Source organism: Peromyscus leucopus, unplaced genomic scaffold, assembly GCF_004664715.2.
Source record: "Peromyscus leucopus breed LL Stock unplaced genomic scaffold, UCI_PerLeu_2.1 scaffold_319, whole genome shotgun sequence".
Taxonomy (NCBI): domain Eukaryota; kingdom Metazoa; phylum Chordata; class Mammalia; order Rodentia; family Cricetidae; genus Peromyscus; species Peromyscus leucopus.
In genome coordinates this window covers 3,804-23,626 of record NW_023505199.1, presented here as the reverse complement: position 1 = coordinate 23,626, position 19,823 = coordinate 3,804, and the positions used below count along the sequence as shown (strand labels likewise).

General features: G+C 43.6%; 2 long non-coding RNA genes across 2 annotated transcripts; one reads left to right on the top strand and one right to left on the bottom strand.

Moving 5' to 3' along the window:
- Positions 1-2,084: 2,084 nt before the first annotated feature.
- LOC119087210 lies at positions 2,085-18,366 on the top strand. The gene is made up of 2 exons (XR_005090649.1): positions 2,085-2,171; positions 18,308-18,366. It is a non-coding gene; the product is annotated as an uncharacterized LOC119087210 (long non-coding RNA).
- Positions 15,205-16,648, bottom strand: LOC119087211. The gene is made up of 2 exons (XR_005090650.1): positions 16,607-16,648; positions 15,205-15,634 (listed from the first exon to the last, which is right to left on the bottom strand). It is a non-coding gene; the product is annotated as an uncharacterized LOC119087211 (long non-coding RNA).
- Positions 18,367-19,823: the final 1,457 nt, after the last annotated feature.

The window sequence follows — 19,823 nt, the reverse complement described above, 5'->3', positions numbered from 1 at the left end:
CACTCAAGTGAACAGGGAGAAGTATAGAGGACCATCGTAAGTTGTAGCTATTTATTTATTAACTTATTTATTCCATATGAGCTACGTTTTAAAACTTTTATTTACTTATTTTGTTTGTTTTCAAGACAGGGTTTCTCTGTGTAACAGTACTGGTTAGTCTGGAACTTGCTCTGCAGACCAGGCTGGCCTTCAGCTCACAGAGATCCACCTGCCTCTGCCTCCTGAGTGCTGGGATTAAAGGCGTGCGCTGCCGCCGCCACCACCACCCGGCCAGCATTTATTTACTTACTTACTTATTCATTCATTCATTCATTCATTCAGAGGGTGTGGGAGAGCAGCTCCCACATTTATTTACCCCAGGGACTCTTGAGGAATGAGGGATGAGAGACTCAGTTAGAAATAGAGGGGAGAGAAACAGAAAACACAGGACAGACTCGGTGGGCCTGGATCATTTTGAAAGTTCAGTTGAGTTTTGAAATGTCTTCTCTATCTCTATTTAACATGTGTCTGTATTTGTCTGATAGTTGTTTGATATCTCCCTCAAACACGTATTCTTTTATGGTACTAGGATTAAGCCCAGGGCATGCCAGGCAAACACTACCACTGACCTGAGTCCCAGCTTAAAATGCTTTTAATTTATTTTATGTGTGTGGTTGGTTTGCCTGCATATATGTCTGTGACCCATTTGTATGCTTAGTACCCATGGTGGCCAGAGGAGAGCTCACGATCCTCTGAAACTGGAGTTACAGACAAGCTGCCATGTGGGTGCTGGGAGTCAAACCTGGGTCCTCTGGAAAGCAGGCAGTGCTCTAACCACTGAGCCATCTTCCAGCCCAATCCTCAGCTTTGGATGAATGTCTTTCACGCTTGCTTCTAGCACATGTCATTTCTGCATCTGTTTCTGGTGATCTTCTATTCATAGGCGATCATGTTTTATATTTAAAATATATATTTTCTATTTTATATGCCTGATGATTATTTTAATGGAATCCAAATATTGTACATTTTTCTTTGTTGATTCCTAGATATTTTAATTTCTTTCAATATTCTGTGTCTGTTCTGTGACTCAGTTATGTGAAAGCCTTGTGAAGCTTCTGAGTCTTGTGAGATTAGATGAGAGCAACCTTGAGACTAGAGCTCATTTTGCTTCATTCTTGGGGCAGCTCCGTCCAGGCAGCCTGCTGTGTGTGCCGTGAGGTTTTTCTGTGTCCCTAGTGTGTGCAAGCTGGCCTGGCCTGGGTGAGGCCTGGCCGTCGTCCACTCCTCTGCTGACTTGGGGGTGTCCTCGTGTGTGTGTGTGTGTGTGTGTGTGTTGTGGTGTGGTGTGTGTGTGTATGTGTGTGCGCACTGGCTGGTGCCAAGACTTGTAGGATCTGTCTACCTGTTACTGCTTCATTGTTGGGTAGGTTTCTGTGTGCTCCATCTTGAGAACTCTAGCCTTGGCCTCCCTGTCTGTTTAGTTGAGGAGCCTGCCAGGCGTGGGGTTTCTTCTCCCTGTGTTGCAGTTTAGAAACTGCGGACGGTAAGGTGGGGCAGGCGGAGGCCTCGCTTCACTTGTCTCGGCGTTTCCGGGGAAGGACTGTCTGTCTGCTGTCCATTGCTGTGGAGCCATTATTCCACACACTTCTTCTGTGTTATGTGTCAGTTAATATGGGAGGGTAAACCCACTTCTTGTTACTTCATTTCATTAGGATACTTAATTTAAAAAAATAACAAAATTTGGCCAGGCAGTGGTGGAGCACGCTTTAATCCCAGCACTCGGGAGGCAGAGGCAGGTGGATCTCTCTGAGTTCGAGGCCAGCCTGGGCTACAGAGGGAATTTCCAGGAAGGTGCAAAGCTACACAGAGAAACTCTGTCTCGAAAAACAAACAAACAAAAAAACCCAAAAAAGAAAAATTTGAAAAACAGTTTCTTTTCTTGGAAAGGATGATCATTTGACTTATAGTCTTAGTACATAAGATGTTTACTTAAAACGTTCAAATCCAACTTTTAATTTACACGGTCCTTTTAAAATAATGTTTTTTCTCGCTCCAAGGTTCTAATATTGAGAAGTCTGTGAAAGACCTCCAGCGCTGCACAGTATCTCTGCGCGATATCGAGTTGTAGTTAAAGAAGAGATGGATGCATCCATTAAGAAGATGAAACAAGCCTTTGCTGAACTGCAGAGCTGGTAAGAGAAGTTGCAATTTGACCTGTGGTGAGTGCGGCGTTCGTTATAAATACGGTCAGCCATTCACCAGCTTCTTTAACCCCTGTAACTACACAGTGGGGAAACTTACACATCTGTGGTGTGTTTGACGTTCTGCCGCAGGGTGGGGTTGAGCAGCGAACTCCTCACAGTGCTCTAGAAATGGGCTGAATGGTAATATGTTCTGGAAAAGGACAAATAATTATAGAATAGGGTCTATCCATTGAGCCAGCAGTATAATGACTGACACACTGCTAGATGAAAACTGAAGTAGAAACCAGTATGCTGGGTCACCCTGTAGTCACAGCACTCGGGAGGCTGGGCAGGAGGATCACCACAGTTTCCAGGCCAGCCTGGCCACACGCAAGATCTCATTTTAAAACAAAAACTAACAAACAAACTGAAACATGTAAAGTAGAAAATGCCTGTTTTTATGTTTTTCATCTTATCTCACCCTAATAATCTCGTCTGTGCCCTGTTAATCATTCATTTACTTTTGATCTTGTGGTTTTTCAGTTGTGGTCTGGATTCTTTTTTTTTCCTGGACTTATTTATTTTTGTTTTGTTTTGTTTTTGTTTTTGTTTTTTCGAGACAGGGTTTCTCTGTGTAGTTTTGGTGCCTGTCCTGGAACTCACTCTGTAGACCAGGCTGGCCTCGAACTCACAGAGATCCGCCTGCCTCTGCCTCCGAGTGCTGGGATTAAAGTGTGCGCCACTGCCATCTGGCTTGGACTCATTTCTTAAAATGCACTAGTTTGTATTCTGTTGGGGAAGAAGCAGGTTTGGTACAGGGATTTGAAAATACTGTGTGTGTGTGTGTGTGTGTGTGTGTGTGTGTGTGTGTGTGTGTGAGTGAGTGTGTGAACTTGGAGCATGTGTGGAGATCAGAGGACGACTTCAGGTGTTGGTGCAGTGGTCCTCTTCTTCCACTTGGTGAAACTGGTCTCGCTGTTTGTCCTGCAGTACACCAGGCTGGCTGGTCAAGAACTTGCAGAGTTCTCTTGTCTCTGCCTCCCATGTTACCATGGGAACCCTGGGCTTATGACAGGTGCTGCCCATGTCTGACTGTCTGGTTCTGGAGAGTCAGACAGAGGTGCTCACACTTATGTTGTGAGTGCTTTGTCCCTGAGCCAGCTCCCTTGAAAAGACTTTGTGTGTGTGTGGAGGGGAGTGTGGTGTGTGCGTGTGAGTGTGTGGGTGCATGTGGAGGCTAGAACAGGGCAGTATGTGTAATGGTGTCACTGAAACATTGCCTTCGGACAGGAGCTCTGGCTGGTCACTAGTTTGCTGCCTTTTTTTTTTTTTTAAAGATTTATTTATTGTGTATACAGTGTTCTGTACTGCATGTGTGTCTGCCACACCAGAAGTGGGCACCAGATCTCATTACAGATGGTTGTAGCCACCATGTGGGTGCTGGGAATTGAACTCAGGACCTCTGGAAGAGCAGCCAGTGCTCTTAACTTCTGAGCCATCTCTCCAGCCCCCAACTTCCTTTTATACTAGGTGGCTGGCCAGCTAGCTCTCAGAATCCACCTTCTTCACCCCTACCCTCAATGCGGGTTACACCACCTGTGCAGCCGTGCTTAGTCTCTTGTGTGGTGCTGGGGACTCAAACCCAGGCCCTGATGTTTCAGAGAGAGCACTCTTACCCACTGAGCTGCCTCCCCAGGCCCCAAAAAACACTTCCTCCCTCCTCCCTCCCTCCCTTCATTCATTCTTTTATTTATTTGGTTTTCAAGACAGGGTTTTCTGTGTAGTCCTAGCTATCCTGGAACTCACTCTGTAGATCAGGCTGGCCTTGAACTCTCAGAGATCCGCCTGCCTCTGCCTCCCCAGTGCTGGGATTAAAACTACTTCCTGACTAAGAAAAACACTTAAAAAAAAAATTTATTTATTTATTTATTATGTATACAGTATTCTGCCTGCATATATGCTTGCAGGTCAGAAGAGGGCACCGGATCTCATTACAGATGGTGTGAGCCACCATGTGGTTGCTGGGAATTGAACTCAGGACCTCTGGGAGAGCAGCCATGCTCTTAACCGCTGAGCCATCTCTCCAGCCCAGAAAACACTTTTTAAAAAAACATTTAAGGCCGGGCGGTGGTGGCGCACGCCTTTAATCCCAGCACTCGGGAGCAGAGCCAGGTGGATCTCTGTGAGTTCGAGGCCAGCCTGGCTACCAAGTGAGTTCCAGGAAAGGCGCAAAGCTACACGGAGAAACCCTGTCTCGAAAAACCAAAAAAAAAAAAAAAAAAAAAAAAAAAAAAAAAAAACATTTAACACTGAACCTCAGTACTTTCCGATTCTAATTTGCATTATGAACTAAAGGGGGAACTGTAGATGTAACCAATCGTCTTATTAAAATAAGAAACACAGAGCCAATGTAAAAAGAGAAGCCGAGAGGTCAGAGCTCAGAGATAAAATCTTAACCTCCTGCAGTGCCTCTAGCTTCCCAAAAGAGAGCTACTTCCTGTTTGTCTGTCTTTAAATAGTCTTTCTGTCTGCCTTCTCATTGGTTGTAAACCCAAACACATGACTGCCTCGTCACTGCCTGTAAGTACCGCCCTCCAGGTCTTAAAGGCGTATGTCTCCAACACTGGCTGTATCCCTGAACACACGAGATCTACCTAGCTCTTCTAACCACCATGCTCTTGCTATGGCTCTAATAGCTCTGACCCCAGGGCAACTTTATTTATTAACATACAATTAAAATCACATTTCAGTACAAATAAAATATCACCATAGGGAACTTATATTTTTTCATCAAATGTGTTTGATTGTTGAATCCTTCTTGGGAAGAAATTTATGCTGGTATATTAAAGCTGTTTAATTAGATATTAAGGTGGTATGTGTTTAACATAGCTCTTTTCTGGGTAATTGTATTTATTCGGTTATTTTGTTTCTCTGTTTTTTTTGGTGTTTTGAGACAGGGTTTCTCTGTGTAGAACTGGCTGTCCTGGAACTTGCTCTGTAGACCATCCTGACCTCGAATTTAGAGATTGTCTTGCTTCTGTCTTCTGTGTGCTGGGATTTAAAAACATGCACCACCACTGCTAGCTAGGAGTTGTATTTTCAAGGGATGCTTTTTTTTTTTTTTTTTTTTTTTGATTTTCGAGACAGGGTTTCTCTGCGTAGCTTTGCGCCTTTCCTGGAACTCACTTGGTAGCCCAGGCTGGCCTCGAACTCACAGAGATCCGCCTGGCTCTGCCTCCCGAGTGCTGGGACTAAAGGCGTGCGCCACCACCGCCGGCTTCAAGGGATGCTTTTTAAAGAATGGTTTGGACAAATTTTCAAAAACGCCAAGAAGGACTGCAGGACGGCTCAGCAGGTGCTTACCTCCGAGCCTGACTACCTGAGTCGGAGCTCTAGGACTTACATGGTGGAAGGAGAGAATTATCTCCCTAAAGCTGTTCTCTGACTGTACAAGTATGCATGGCATGCACTTCCCACCTCCCTACCCACAGACACACAAATAAATATAATTTTAAAAAAGAAACTATCAGGGAGTCAGGCCATTAGGGACTTAAGGGTTTAGGCCTGTCCATCTCCTTATGTAGGAACCACTCTCGTTCATAGTGAGTGATGAGAAGAGCCTTTGCTTTTCCACAGTTGTCAATGGCCATGGCTGTCCCTAGGTTTGCCTGACCACATCTCTTTGTTCCCTGTGTGCCAAAGTAGATGGAGGCCTGGCAGAGAGGATTGTGATTGTGGGTTCCCTCAGTCCTCCTTGTCTCTGGATTGAAAAAAGAGTGAGGTAATAAAAATGAAACAAACTCTTCCAAAACATTGTCCTATAACCAAAAAGTACTCGTGTGTTTGTGTTTGAGGAGAGGTTTTCCTATATAGTCCAGGCTGGTTTCAAAACCTGTGGTCCTTGTGCTCAGCCTTCTAAGTGCTTTTAAAGCCTGTGCCACTTGCCCAGCTCCAGGAAAGTAAGACAGCTGGTTCACCTCCTAGTCTAACTTCCCTGGAGCCCCGGTTTCTGCCTCTCGGTTTTGTGTCGTGTCCTCTTTCTTGATGTACATCTTGCTCCTGCCAATCGCTCGCTGTCTCCAAACTCAGACTCCTCTTTCCGTGTGAATTGGTGCCACTGTTCCGCTTGATGTGTTGTCGTCGGTGACTCTAGCTGAGTCCAGCCAGGTCCCCACACTGATTTTGCTGTGACTTCTAGGAACCGATGTAGCCTGTTCTGAACATCTGCAAGGATGAAATGCCGTGTTTCTTGTATAGATTATTACACTTTAGTGGCATATTTGGAAAAACAGAGCTAAGGATAGTTTATCACAACTTTGCTTTGATAGGTCTCTAGTCTCTTAAGATCATCCAGTTTACTGCTTACCCAGCCACAGGACCTGATTCCATTCAGCAAGCCTAAGCCAGGAAACACACCTCTGAGAGAGATTGTGAGTTCCTGCTGTCTTGGAACGCAGCCAGGAGAGCGCTCCTTCAATAAACACAGGTGAAATGGTTTCCTCCTGGAACTGTGTTTAGTTATTGATCAAACAGGCCAACAACCAGGCCAGTGAGCTTGAGGACAGAGATTCCTGCCCTTTCCTGCTGGGCCCTTAGGCTCAGGAAGCGTTAAAAGCTGCCTTCTCCCATGCACCTGTAGTCAGGTTGTAATGGTTGTTAGTTCAGGGTGTGATGGGCAGGCCAGCCAACTGCATTTGGCACCAGACAGCTTGGAGTAAATGCCAGTTAGAAAGTCACGTTTGTGTCTATTATAGTGTCAAAGAAAGATCAACGATTCTAACAGATTGGCAACAAATAAGATTGTAAAGCTGACCCATACCTGAAGGAAAGTAAAATCAGAATCCTGGTTTCTAAATTTAAAGTCTGTCCTTCCTTAAGATGGCTTCAGTAATAATCATTTTTAGACCCAGGTTTACTTTTCTTTTAATCAATAAAATTTACATTGTGAGAGTAGTTACTTGGCTTAAGTTTAAGACTATTAAGGAAGCAGGATGTAGAGTAAATGCATCCTGGAAGGTGTGGTGTGTGGTGGAAGATTGTCATTCAGTGTGTTGGCTACAAAAAGCCAACAGAAGATATGCTAGGGTTCCTTTTTGAATAAAAATAAAGTTTTAGTTTTATGAAACCCCAACATTCAAAAGGTCTCTTAACCATCTGTGAAAATTACTATTAGAACACTGGCTGTCCTTGTCTCCTTCTATCTCTGTGACAACACTGGCCAAACCAAGCTGGGGGAAAAGATGATTTGCTTTAATCGCCCAGTTCACAGTTCTTCTCTGGGAGAAGCCAGTGCAGAATGGAAGTAGGCAACTATGCAGAGTCACTGATTACAGACGGGCTCACGGTTCACATTTAGCCACCCTTCTTATACAACCCTGGACCACCTGCCCAGGGGCAGTATGGCCCACAGTGGGCTGGCCCCTCCATCAGTTGGCAGTCAAGAAAATGCCTTCAGACATCCACAGGCCAGTCTGATGGAGGCTGCTCCTCAGTGAGATCTTTTTCCAGGGATCTCATTGACAAAACTAACTAGCTCAAATAAATATATGATACCACAAGATGCAGATCCAATATTTGAATCTCTGTGTATTCTGACCCAGTAACCTTCATTTCATACACTCTTGATGACTTATTCCCGTATTTAAGCTTTGGAAGGCTAGACATATTTGATACACGTCGCATATATTTTTCCATCCTCAGACGAACGGCTGTAGCATATAAACTAGGAATAGGATTTAGACCTCTGTCATTGTACAACAGGGTTGGAATGAGGGGTTTTAAGTTTAAAAAATGAAGTTTAAGGCCAGCAAGATGGTTCCATGAGTAAAGACACTTGCCATCAAGCTGACAGTTTGAATTCAGTCCCTGGGTCCTACACGGTGTAAGAAGCCAACCAACTTGAGAGTTGTCCTCTGACCTCCACATGCATAATGCATAAAAAACAATAAATGCACAAGGAGAAACACCCCATCAAAATGGTCAGCATTCTTTGGTTTTTCTAAGTCAGGTCTTAAATCACTCCTGGGTTTTCTTGGGGGGGGTGCAGTTTAAGACAGGGTCTGACTATATAGCCCTGCCTGATTTGGAAGTAGAACAGGCTGGCCTTGAACTCATATAGATCCTTATGCTCTGCCTCTCAAGTACTGGGAATAAAAACATGTGCCACCATGCCCAGCTGAGGCCACTGTCATTAAAGTCACAGCTTGGAGTCTTGTGATGAGGTATTCTTTCGGTTATATCTGGGGTGGGGGGACACGTAGTATTCAGAATAAGGAGCTGAGGTTGGTAGTAAGTACCTGTAATACCAGCATTCAGAGGCTGAGATAGGAGGATCATTTGACTCTAGGAGTTGAAGACCAGCCTGGGCAACAGAGCAAGACCTCATCTAAATGAATAAGAGTAAGGTGGGGTGGCGATAATTAATAAATCTTTGGAAGGAGTGACTCATTACCAGAACTGGGAGGAAGCAGGACAGTTTCTGTTGGTAGAAGGTAGACGTGGGGCACTGCATTGAGGAAAGACCCGAGGCCTGCAGAAGGGCGAGGAAGAGCTAGAGGAGAGGACCAAAGAGAAGAGCAAAGTCAGGACTAAATGAATAGAGCATTTGCTCGAGGATCTGTGTTTAGTCTCTCCTTAAGAAAACAGAATGGACCATGAGGTGGGGGCGCATGCCTTTAATCCAGCACTCAGGAGGCAGAGCCAGGCGGATCTCTGAGTTCAAAGCCAGCCTGGTCTAGAGAGCGAGATCCAGTGGAGCCAGAGCTGTACAGAGAAACCCTTCTCAAAAGACCAAAAGGATGCAGCTCAGGTCTAGAGTGCTTGGCTAACATGCAGAGACCAAGAGTTTAATCCCAACACTGTGTATGTATATATAAAAACAGGCATAGTGGCGCAGGTCTGTAATCCTGGCACTTGGTGGATGGAGGCAGGAAGATCGTCATTGGATACATAGCAACTTGAAAACCAGCCTGGGTCATAGGGGACCCTCAAGTTGGGTTGAAGAGCTGGAGAGATGGCTCAGAAGTTGCACTTGTTGCTCCTGCAGAGGACCAGGGTTCAGTTCCAACGCACCTATGATGGTTCACAACCACCATAACTCTAGTTACAGGGGACCCGGTGTCCTCCCTCTTCTGACCTCTGCAGCACCGGGCATGCACGTGATACACAGACACACTTGCCGTCAAACAATCATACACAAAGAATAAAATAAATAAATTAAAAAACATTTGTGGCTTGGTGGGCTGACTCAGAAGGTAAAACCACTTGTTGCCAAGTCTGAGCTCACTCCCAGGACCCAAATAGTGTGAGCAGAGAACTAAGGCCCATAAGTCAACCTCTGATTTCATGTGTGCCACGGCCACACACATACACAAACTAAATAAATACAATAAAATTTAAAGATTACATTATTCCCTCTTGTTTTTTTTTTACTACATTGCCCATAATTATATTTTTTTTAGAATAGAAGTCATAATTTTTCTGTCTTAACAGATAATTTGTATTTTCTATGAAATCCAAAAGTTATTCCTGGTATTAATACTTACCCACTGCAAAATACATATAAAACACTTTGATTTTCTGTGTCTTCACAAGGGTCCCTGTTTGCTTCCCTTTACTAGTTCACACATTCTCCTGTTTCTGGAGCCTTCAATGTGGACGTCATTGTTCCATAAAGAAGTTGCACGAAATACAAATGGTGGTCTCAAATGAAAATCCAGGCAGTCCCTCCAGCCTGTTGACACTCCAGCCATTTCCTAGCTAGAGACCTAGCCGCAGACTTCTTGGTAGTATAGACTACAGCTGCTTATTTCCCATGGCAGATCTATAAAAATAAAATACAACCATTCAGTCATGTGTCTTGCTGTGTAGCCCAGGCTGGCCTCAAACTGGTCCTCCTCAGACCTTGAGTACTGTAATTGATACAGTGTGAACAACTTTGGCTGGTTTTGAACCCATTGAGAAAGAGTGGAAAGGAAAATTGAAACTTTTTTCTTTTCTTTTTTGGTTTTTTTTTTTTTTGTTTTTTTTTGGTTTTCGAGACAGGGTTTCCCTGTGTAGCTTTGTGCCTTTCCTGGAACTCGCTTGGTAGCCCAAGCTGGCCTTGAACTCACAGAGATCCGCCTGGCTCTGCCTCCCGAGTGCTGGGATTAAAGGCGTGCGCCGCCGCCGCCGCCGCCGCGCCGCCGCCGCCGCCGCCGCCGCCGCCCCGCCGCCGCCGCCGCCGCCGCCCACCGCCACCGCCGCCGCCCAGCTGAAAGCTGAAACTTTTAAAAGCTGTGTCTGAGAATTGAAATATAAAATCAGCTGGCCATGGTGGCACATGCTTGTAAACCCTGAAGTCAGGAGGCTGAAACAGAAGGGTTGCTGTGAATTTCAAGGCTAACCAGAATAACATAGCCAAACTCTTATCTGAAAAAATAAAAGGGTGGAGAGATGGCTCAGTGGTTAAAAGTGTTTCCTGGCCTTGTCGAGGACCAGAGTTCAGTGCCTCCACCTGCAGTGAGGTGCTCACAACTGTCTGTACCTCCAGCTCCAGGTACTGGATGCTCTCTTCTGGCCCCCACAGCCACCCATACACATGTATATCCTCTCTCTGTCTGTCTCTCTGTCTCTCTGTCTCTGTCTCTCTGTCTTTCTCTCTCTCTCTCTCACACACACACATACACACACACACACACACACATACACACACAGGAATAAGAAAATTTTAGCTAATGAAAAGAAAGCAAGAAAGTAAAGAAACATGGAAGTCCTGTCCACATGCTCTGTAAAAGCCTCCATAGGAAAAGAACCATTAGAATTTCACAATTGTGAGGTTTACTGTACGTTAGTTCCAGAGTTTGGTTTTGCTGCAGTTGGTCTGCTCAGCGGCTCTCACTCCCTAGATGGTCCATTTTGTTCTGAGCACAGGAGAATGAATGTTCTCCAGTAAAGTCAGTGCTAGGGATTTGAGGCTTGGAAACGCTATTCATTCTCCGCTAATAAAACTACTGGGGGCTAGAAAGATGGCTCAGCAACTAAGAGCATTGGTTGCTTTCCCAGCAGATCCAGAGTCAATTCCCAGCACCCGTACAGATGATTCCATACTGGATTCATCTGTGAATCGTCTGTAATTCCAGTCCTAGGGGATCTTAAGCTCTCTTGTGCCCTCTAAGGGCACCAGCCACTCAAGTGGTCCGCAGACACACATGCAGGCAAAACGCCCATGTAACTGTTGCTGGGCACGGTGGCGTACACCTTTGGTCCTAGCAGAGGCAGGAGGATCTTGCCAGTTTGAGGTCAGTCTGGTTTGCATAGTAAGCTCTAGGACAGCCAGCCGTATGTAGAGAGACCCTGTTTCAATAAATAAATAAATAATAAAAACCACTACTGATATTTCTCTTTTAATTCCCATTTGCTTTAAAATGGGAAGAACAAAGTCTTAAAAGGGAAAAAAGGATTGTTTTTATTGGCTTTGTTTCAGTTTCTGCTTTGATTTGCAGATGTATTAGAGTAAATGTGTTTTAGTTTTGAGCAAATAAATCAAGTAAAAATATTACCTGAGAATATTACTAAGTGGTTTATTATTATCGTTTATAATAAACAGTGTTATCCTTTACATAATTAGCTGTAGAATTACCACAGTTGTATTTAAAATACTGTTTTTCTAATGCAAAACCATAAACAAGTGATAATTATTTTTGGTACTGAGGAACTACTGAAGGCAAGGCTAGACTCAAAATGAATAGTTTCATGTTAGGGATGTCAATCAAAACCTTGCTTGAAATGACAGGCACAGAATGTATCTCAGAGACGCCAGTGGTGATGCTGCAGTAGCAGCTACTCAGCAATAACTTACGTGAAGCTTTAGAGTAAGTTAGGGCAGTTTGCCAATGCTACAAGAGTCCTGGGGGTGGGGGTGGGGGAGGTAGAGACCACCAGCTGCGGTGTTCCCTGGTAAGAGTGACCAGTCTTGCGACGCATATTTCTTGACTAAAGAAAGATGCAGAAATGATCTACACCAGCTGGGTGGTGGTGGTGGTGGTGGTGGTGGTGTGGTGGTGGTGGTGGTGGTGGTGGTGGTGGTGGTGCATGCCTTTAATCCCACACTTGGGAGGCAAAGGCATAAGCAGTCAGATTTCTAAGTTCAAGGTCTCTAGAGCGAGTTCCAGGACAGCCAGAGCTACAGAGAGAAACACTGTCTCCAAAAAAAAAAAAAAGAAAGAAAGAAAAAGAAAAATTGTGCACTGTGTAAGGGCTCAAGCTTCATAAGACCAAGTCTTTCCAAGCAGCGTGCAGCATCGTTGAGCAAATTGCATTAGCCGTTTCACAGCCTCCCCAATGCTGTGTGGCAGACTGCCATTGAGGAGAGCCTGAGGAAAGCTTAGTGCCTGAGGTGTTGGGGTGAGCAAGGTCATGGAAAGTCTGACAGCCTGAATGAGCCTTTTATCATTCTCTGAGAGCTCATTCTGATATCTAATGCATTTATGATATCTGAGAATATTCACACCATGGGCAATGGATCTCGGCCACATTTACTACTGGGACCATGTTTAGCTCAAGCAACATATAGAAACTCTAGTTAAATTCTGTTTTAGAAAGTTGAATTACAGTAAATTATTGTCTTTAATTGTTAAAAAAAAAAAGCCTCTTCTATTATCCGATACCTAACCTTTCTGAGGTTCTGATTTTAACTTTCTACTCTCTGTTTATGTTGTGTAAACATAGTTCTCCAACTTTCTATGATGAAAACTTTCAAAAAAAAAAAAAGAACACAGAAAATTTACAAAGATAAAACAGTGGTCTATATTGGCTATGTGTATTTGTTGGTAGGACTATTTGGAAATCACAGAGGTCATAACAGTCTGCCCTGAGTTCTTTGCTCTAAAATGAATGACCTAAGAAGAGCGCATTCTTTACAGCCATAAAGCCATCGATTGTGTCAGGAGCTTTTAGTGAGAGGTGTTACTAACTTTAATGTTTATTTTCATATCCTAAAAGAGTTGCAGAATCTTTAATGAGAAGTTACAAATACTGATCAAGCTCTGTTTTCCATTCCCGTTTACTCTGAGCCAATGCCAAGATAGTTCAGTAGATGTTGCCGTGGCAACATGACAAACAAAAAGAAGTAATTGCTCCTTTTCATTGGTCTTTGAAATGCATTTATGTGTTTGTGTGTGTGGAGAGTGTATGTGTGCACATACATGTGGAAGCCAGGAAGCAACCTCAAGATTCATCCTCAGGAATCCCATCCATCTTTTTTAAAAAATGTTTTAGATTTATTTTATGTGTATGAATATTTGCCTGCATGTACGTCTGGTGCCTGTGGAGATCAGAAGAGGGCATTGGATCTCCTGCATAGTTATGAACCATCATGTGGGTTCGGGGAATTGAACCTGGGTCCTCTGCAAAAGCAGCCTGTGCTCTTATTCTCCGAGTCATCTCTCCAGCCCCCATCCACCTTCTTTTGTTTTTGTATGTATGTATGTATGTATGTATGTATGTATGTATGTATGTATGTTTTTGATTGGGGAGGTTGTTTTGTTTTTGAGACATGGTCTCAATATGTAGCCTTTGCTAGCCTGGTACATGCTGTGTAGACCATGCTGGCCTTGAGCTCATAGAAGTCTGCTTGCCTCTGCCTCCCGAGCACTATGACTAAAGGTATGCACCGCCACACTCAGCTTTATCCACCTCTTTTTGAGGAAGGGTCTCTCACTGGCTCTCATAGAGCTCACTAATTAAGCTAGATTGGCTGACCAACAAGCCCCAGGCATCTACTAATGCTTGTCTCCCCAGCCTGGAGTTAGAAGTGTGTGTTACCAGCACTTGGACCTGGATTCTGTGGGGTAAATACAGGTCCTCAGACTTGGATGACAAGGCCTTTACTAAATTTTTATTGGTCTTTGATAGAAAATGTAAAAGTTTTTTGTTTTTGTTTTTGTTTTCTTTTCGAGACAGGGTTTCTCTGTGTAGTTTTGGAGCCTGTCCTGGATCTTGCTCTGTAGACCAGGCTGACCTCGAACTCACAGAGATCCCCGCCTGGCGCTGCCTTCCAAGTGCTGGGATTAAAGGCATGCACCACCGCCACCTGGCTGTAAAAGAACTTTTTAATGTTGTCAGTTACATGGATTAAACACATTCGTGATTAATAATGGATTGGTGTCTCATTAAGGAAAGAAACCAAAGCACTTGTCCTTAGTGTCACTTAATCAAGAGTGAGCCCAAGGGAGCTGGAGCGATGAATCCAGGGTTCCTTCAGGGGACCCAGGTTTGATTTCCAGCCCCCTCATAGTGGCTCACTTCTGCCTGTAACTCCTGTTCCAGGGTCTGATGTCATCTTCTGACCTCCACAGTCATCAGGCACACATGTGACAACCAGACATACATACAAGGCAAAACATTCATATAATAAGAGTATATAAAACGAGGTGTGTGTATGTGTGTCTGTCCCTAAGAGGGCTTTGCTCTCTTCTGTTGAACAGTACAGAAAGCATCACATGCAGAAGAAATAAAGGATACTTTACAGAAATCTTTTTTTAAAAGAGTTTTACAAGGGATTGAGTCATTGACACCAGCTCACCCAGATGACAGACGGTATTACAAATGTCATTGTGTGTAATCAGACAGTAACCAAATATGTTCAACATTATCCATGAATATGTTCAACATTTATGGTGGATATCTATAAGATTGCTTTCAGCCTCTGCATTTGCTGCTCTCAGCAAATGATACACATGCATTACTCCAGGTCAGGTGAGTGAAAGAATTAATAGTTTAAGATTACAGTGATGCATTAACTTAGGTTGTAAAGGTGACTACTGGAAGCCCAGGCTAGTAAAGTTGGGTGTCACATTCTTCTCCTAAAGGCAAGTTAAAAAACAAACAGACTGGGTAGGCAGCAAGCTCTCAGTCTAAAGTCTTAAGTGACCTGGAGGTGTATTATTAATCTGGCTCTGAAGTCCAGCAAAAGTTCAAGTCTCTTAGAATGAAAGAGATTTTCTTAATACTGAATTGCTAGTCAATGTACTATTTTTTGTGCTTACCAGTGAATCAGTCAGAAACCAATGAATAGCATTCATTGTTACAGTGGAAAGAATGTCATCACAATTTACTCCCTCATATTTCCACAAGAAAGGTTGATAGTGTCATTATAGAACTGGATTTGCTGAAAAACATCCTGCACAACTCTTCTTTACACAGTGAAGACCATGAGATGTGAAACGCTCATTTTCTGAAATCTTTAATGAATATTTTCTAAGCTTTTTGAAAGGCAAAGACTTTGTCATCTCCAGGCACAGAGTGTCTTAAGATGAACTGGTAATGGGACGGTGGCAGCGTCAAGCTGGAGGCCTGGCAGTTTTCTGTCCCGGTTATGGCTTTGGGGTATTCCAAAGGCTTCTGGGGTTCTCAAGCACACTGCCAAGGTGGGGAGTGTTTCACAGCAGAGTGTGGCCACCTCAGGATCGCCATTTTTTCTCTTCAGTCTGGTGCTGTTGGATTAATTTGCCCCCAAAATTTGTTTAGTTACAAGTGTGTTTATTAGTGTGCTTAATCATCAGACTGGCGTTCTCTGGCACTTTTCTGTGAAGGATTTGTTCCTTGAGGAACGACCCTGCTCTGCACATTAGTGTCTTTCTCACAGCTGTAGTCTTGGTATTAACAACTTTTTACTAACATAATTACATAGTGAGGTAAATTGAATGTGTGTGTGTGTGTGTGTGTGTGTGTGTGTGTGTGTGTGTGTGTGTAATCGCCTTTACAATCAGAAAGAAGAGTAGAATTTCTGTTAACATTAGAGCCATACACTGGTTGGTTGGTTAGTTGGTTTTTCTTTTTTCTTTTTTTTTTTTTTTGGGGGGGTGGGGAGTTCAAGACAGGGTTTCTCTGTGTAGCTTTGTGACTTTCCTGGAACTCAACTCTGTAGCCCAGGCTGACCTCGAACTCACAGAGATCCGCCTGGCTCTGCCTCCCAAGTGCTGGGATTAAAGGCATGCGCCACCACTGCCCAGCTTGGTTGGTTTTTTAAGACAGGGTTTCTCCGTGTTGCTCTAGCTATCCTGGAATTCAGTCTGCAGGCCAGGCTGGCCTTGAACTCAGAGATCCTCCTGCTTCTGCCTCCAGAGTGCTGAGAATAAAGGCATGTGTCGCCACACTTTATTGAGAAGGAGAAATCTCCATTTGATGGAATGACTCAGATAGTGAAGGGTCACCACACCTGACAGCCTGAGCTAGGACCCACACAGTGGCAGAAGAGAGTGAAACTCCTGTCCGCTGATTCTGACGGTCTATATACACATACACATGTAAATCAATAACTATGAATAACTAAACTGAGGATTAATAACACACACCTGTGTAGCATGAATCTTAAAAGTTCTTATTAATAAAAATCAAACCCGAGGCCAGTTATTGGGGTCAGTGCTGGTAGATCAGAGAGACAGAACAAACCCCAGCTTCCTCACCTTGCCAGATCCTCAGCTGGTCTTGTTTTTTCAGACTGGAGGCCTCTGAGTCCTCTTCTAGAATGGGTCTCAGCTGAACTGTGCTGCTAGAAGCCTGAAAGCTTAACCAGCCAAATGCTTAACCAAGCCAAATGAGTCTAGTTTCTGGTCCTCACGCCGTATGTACCTTTCTGCTTTCTACCATCACTCCCTGGGATTAAAGGCTTGCTTTCTGGGATTAATGGCATGATGAGTGACCATGCCTGTCTGTATCCTTGAACACATGGATTTCTGCCTCTGGAATGCTAGCATTAAAGGCGTGTGCTACCACTGCCTATCCTTTATGTTTAATATTGTGGCTATTCTGTCTCTGACCCCAGATAAGTTTATTAGCATGTACAATATTTGGAGGAATACAATACCACACACCTGTAATCCCAGCACTTGGGATGCTGAAACCAAAGAATAATGAGTTCAAGGTCAGCCTAAATGACATCAAGACTTTGTCTTACAAAAACAAGATCTGGGAGTGTGTTAGCCCAGCACATACAAGGCTCCATGCCCCCCTTAGCTCTGCAGGAAACGAACAGGAAGTCAGAAATAGAGTGCTTGCCCCACTTACACAAGGCCCTTGGTCTACAACACAGAGGAAGGGAAAAATCTATAAGAAACTTCTAATTCCATCTTTTCTGATTATCACTAAATTTTGTATCAGAAACCAAGCCGGGCGGTGGTGGCGCACGCCTTTAATCCCAGCACTCGGGAGGCAGAGCCAGGCGGATCACTGTGAGTTCGAGGCCAGCCTGGGCTACCAAGTGAGCTCCAGGAAAGGCGCAAAACTACGCAGAGAAACCCTGTCTCGAAAAACAAAAAACAAAAAACAAAAAAACAAAACAAAACAAAAAAAAATTTGTATCAGAAACCAGCTTGGACTATTCGTATGCTAAGGATTATAGTGCCGTTGAACTGGATGCAACAGTACAGTGTTCACATGTGGAATATATAGATCCTAATCTTGAACAACTTTCTATGGCCTGGTAAAATTAGAAGCAAAGTTTTCAAATTGTATAAACCAAGTTCAGTGCACATCTTAATCCCAGTATTTGAGAGGCTGAGGCCAGCCTGGTCTACATAGAGTTCCAGACCAGTTAAGGATACACAGTGAGACCATATATTTTTAAAAGATAAACCAAAGTATAAGAGTTATGGAAATAATTTCCATAAGTACTTGCACTAGCATAACTGAGAAATTTTGTGTGACTTGATACTGCCATCTGCTGGATCTAACCTGGATTTCTAATGCCTTGCTCGCTGTATTCCATGGAACAAGTGGAGTGGGATCCATTTATTTTCTTGAGAATCTTTAAATATTCTTGTTGTGAGCCGGCGGTGGTGGCGCACGCCTTTAATCCCAGCACTCGGGAGGCAGAGCCAGGCGGATCTCTGTGAGTTCGAGGCCAGCCTGGGCTACCAAGTGAGCTCCAGGAAAGGCGCAAAGCTACACAGAGAAACCCTGTCTCGAAAAACAAAAAAAACAAAAAAACAAAAAAATATTCTTTGTTGTGAATACAAGGTTGGACTTTCATGTGGTCCATACATTGTTTCTTAGCAGTATGCTTTATGAACAAATATGCTAGTCTTTCCCCCTTATTAATTATATACTATTTTGGTATTTGAGTTTCTCATCTAACCCTTTTTTCTTTATCATTTTTTTTCCCCTAGTTTAATGGATCGAGAAGTGGCATTGCTTGCTGAAATGGACAAAGTGAAAGCTGAAGCAAGTAAGACAATTGATATTTAAAGCTATTACTGAGCCAGGGGCATGGTGGCACATGCCCTTAATGCTAGCACTTGGAAAGCAGAGATGGGCCAATCTCGGTGTTTAAGGACAGCCTGGTTTACATAGTGACTTGAAAAAAACTATTATCAATACAAACAATAGGTTGCTGCCTCTCTGTCAGAGTTTAGAATGAACATTTATAGTTAGAGTTTATGTATTAAGTGCTAAAAAAAAATGAGTTTATGAATTTAATTAGTCATTTTTTAGCAGTTGTATTGTGCTGACATATTACTTCTTGGTAAGAATCTTTTACCTTTTTTCCCCAGATTTTTAGCATTCTCAATGTAGAATTTTTTTTTTAAAGATTTATTTCTTTATTATATATATACAGTGTTCTGTCTTGCAGGCCAGAAGAGGGCACCAGATCTCATTGTAGATGGTTGTGAGCCACCATGTGGTTGCTGGGAATTGAACTCAGGACCTCTGGAAGAGCAGCCAGTGCTCTTAACCTCTGAGCCATCTCTCCAGCCCCTCAATGTAGAATTAATCTACAAATACTGTGTCATGGCGTTGCTGCCATAGCATCGACCTTAGGAAAATAAAGCGCCTGCAGGTGCCTGGGCTTCCTTTTGTTTCCCTTTTCTTTCTAGTGAGTAGATGGTTCTCTGGGTTTTGTTTTGTTGTTTTGTTTTTGATAAAGCTAAAACATTAGGATATTCAGAGGATACGTCACCACACCTCCTACAGTTGAGTGTGTTCTTGTCATATGCTGTCAGGGAATTTCTTTCTTTTTTCCATTTAGGATAATTCTCATTCAGTGTCTGTAATCAGCGAGTAGGGGAGGGGCATTCAAGATGCCATGAATACTTATTAAAATAGACTCTGGAGGAATGAAGTCTAACTTGGGTCATTTGTGTGGTTGTGGTTTTGAGTGCAGGTGTACAGCACAGTGTGGAGGTCATGAGAAAGCTTTAAGGAATTGGTTCTTTCTTCCGCCATGGGATTCAGGATCGGCCTCAGGTTGTCGGGTTTGCATGGCCGGTGCTTCACCCTCTGAGCCATTCCACTGGGCCGCGGTGGGTTGATCTTTATGCGTTGAACACCACACTTACTTAGGGAGGTTTTTTTCTTTTTTTTAAGATTTATTTATTATGTACAGGAAAGAGGGTGCCAGATCTCATTACAGATGGCTGTGAGCCACCGTGTGGTTGCTGGGAATTGAACTCAGGACCTCTGGAAGAGCAGTTTGGTGCTCTTAACCTCTGAGCCATCTCTCCAGCCCAGAAGGTTGTTTCTTTTAACCTAACCTCAAACTAGTAAGAATAGGGATACTACAGTAGGTTATTTGTGCCTGTGACCACAGCCATAGGAAGAAAGAGACACCTTGAAAACACTGAGCAGAGGTTAGTCGGGTCCCTGTTAAGGGACATGTTGAGAATGGAGCAGGGCTTCTGTCTC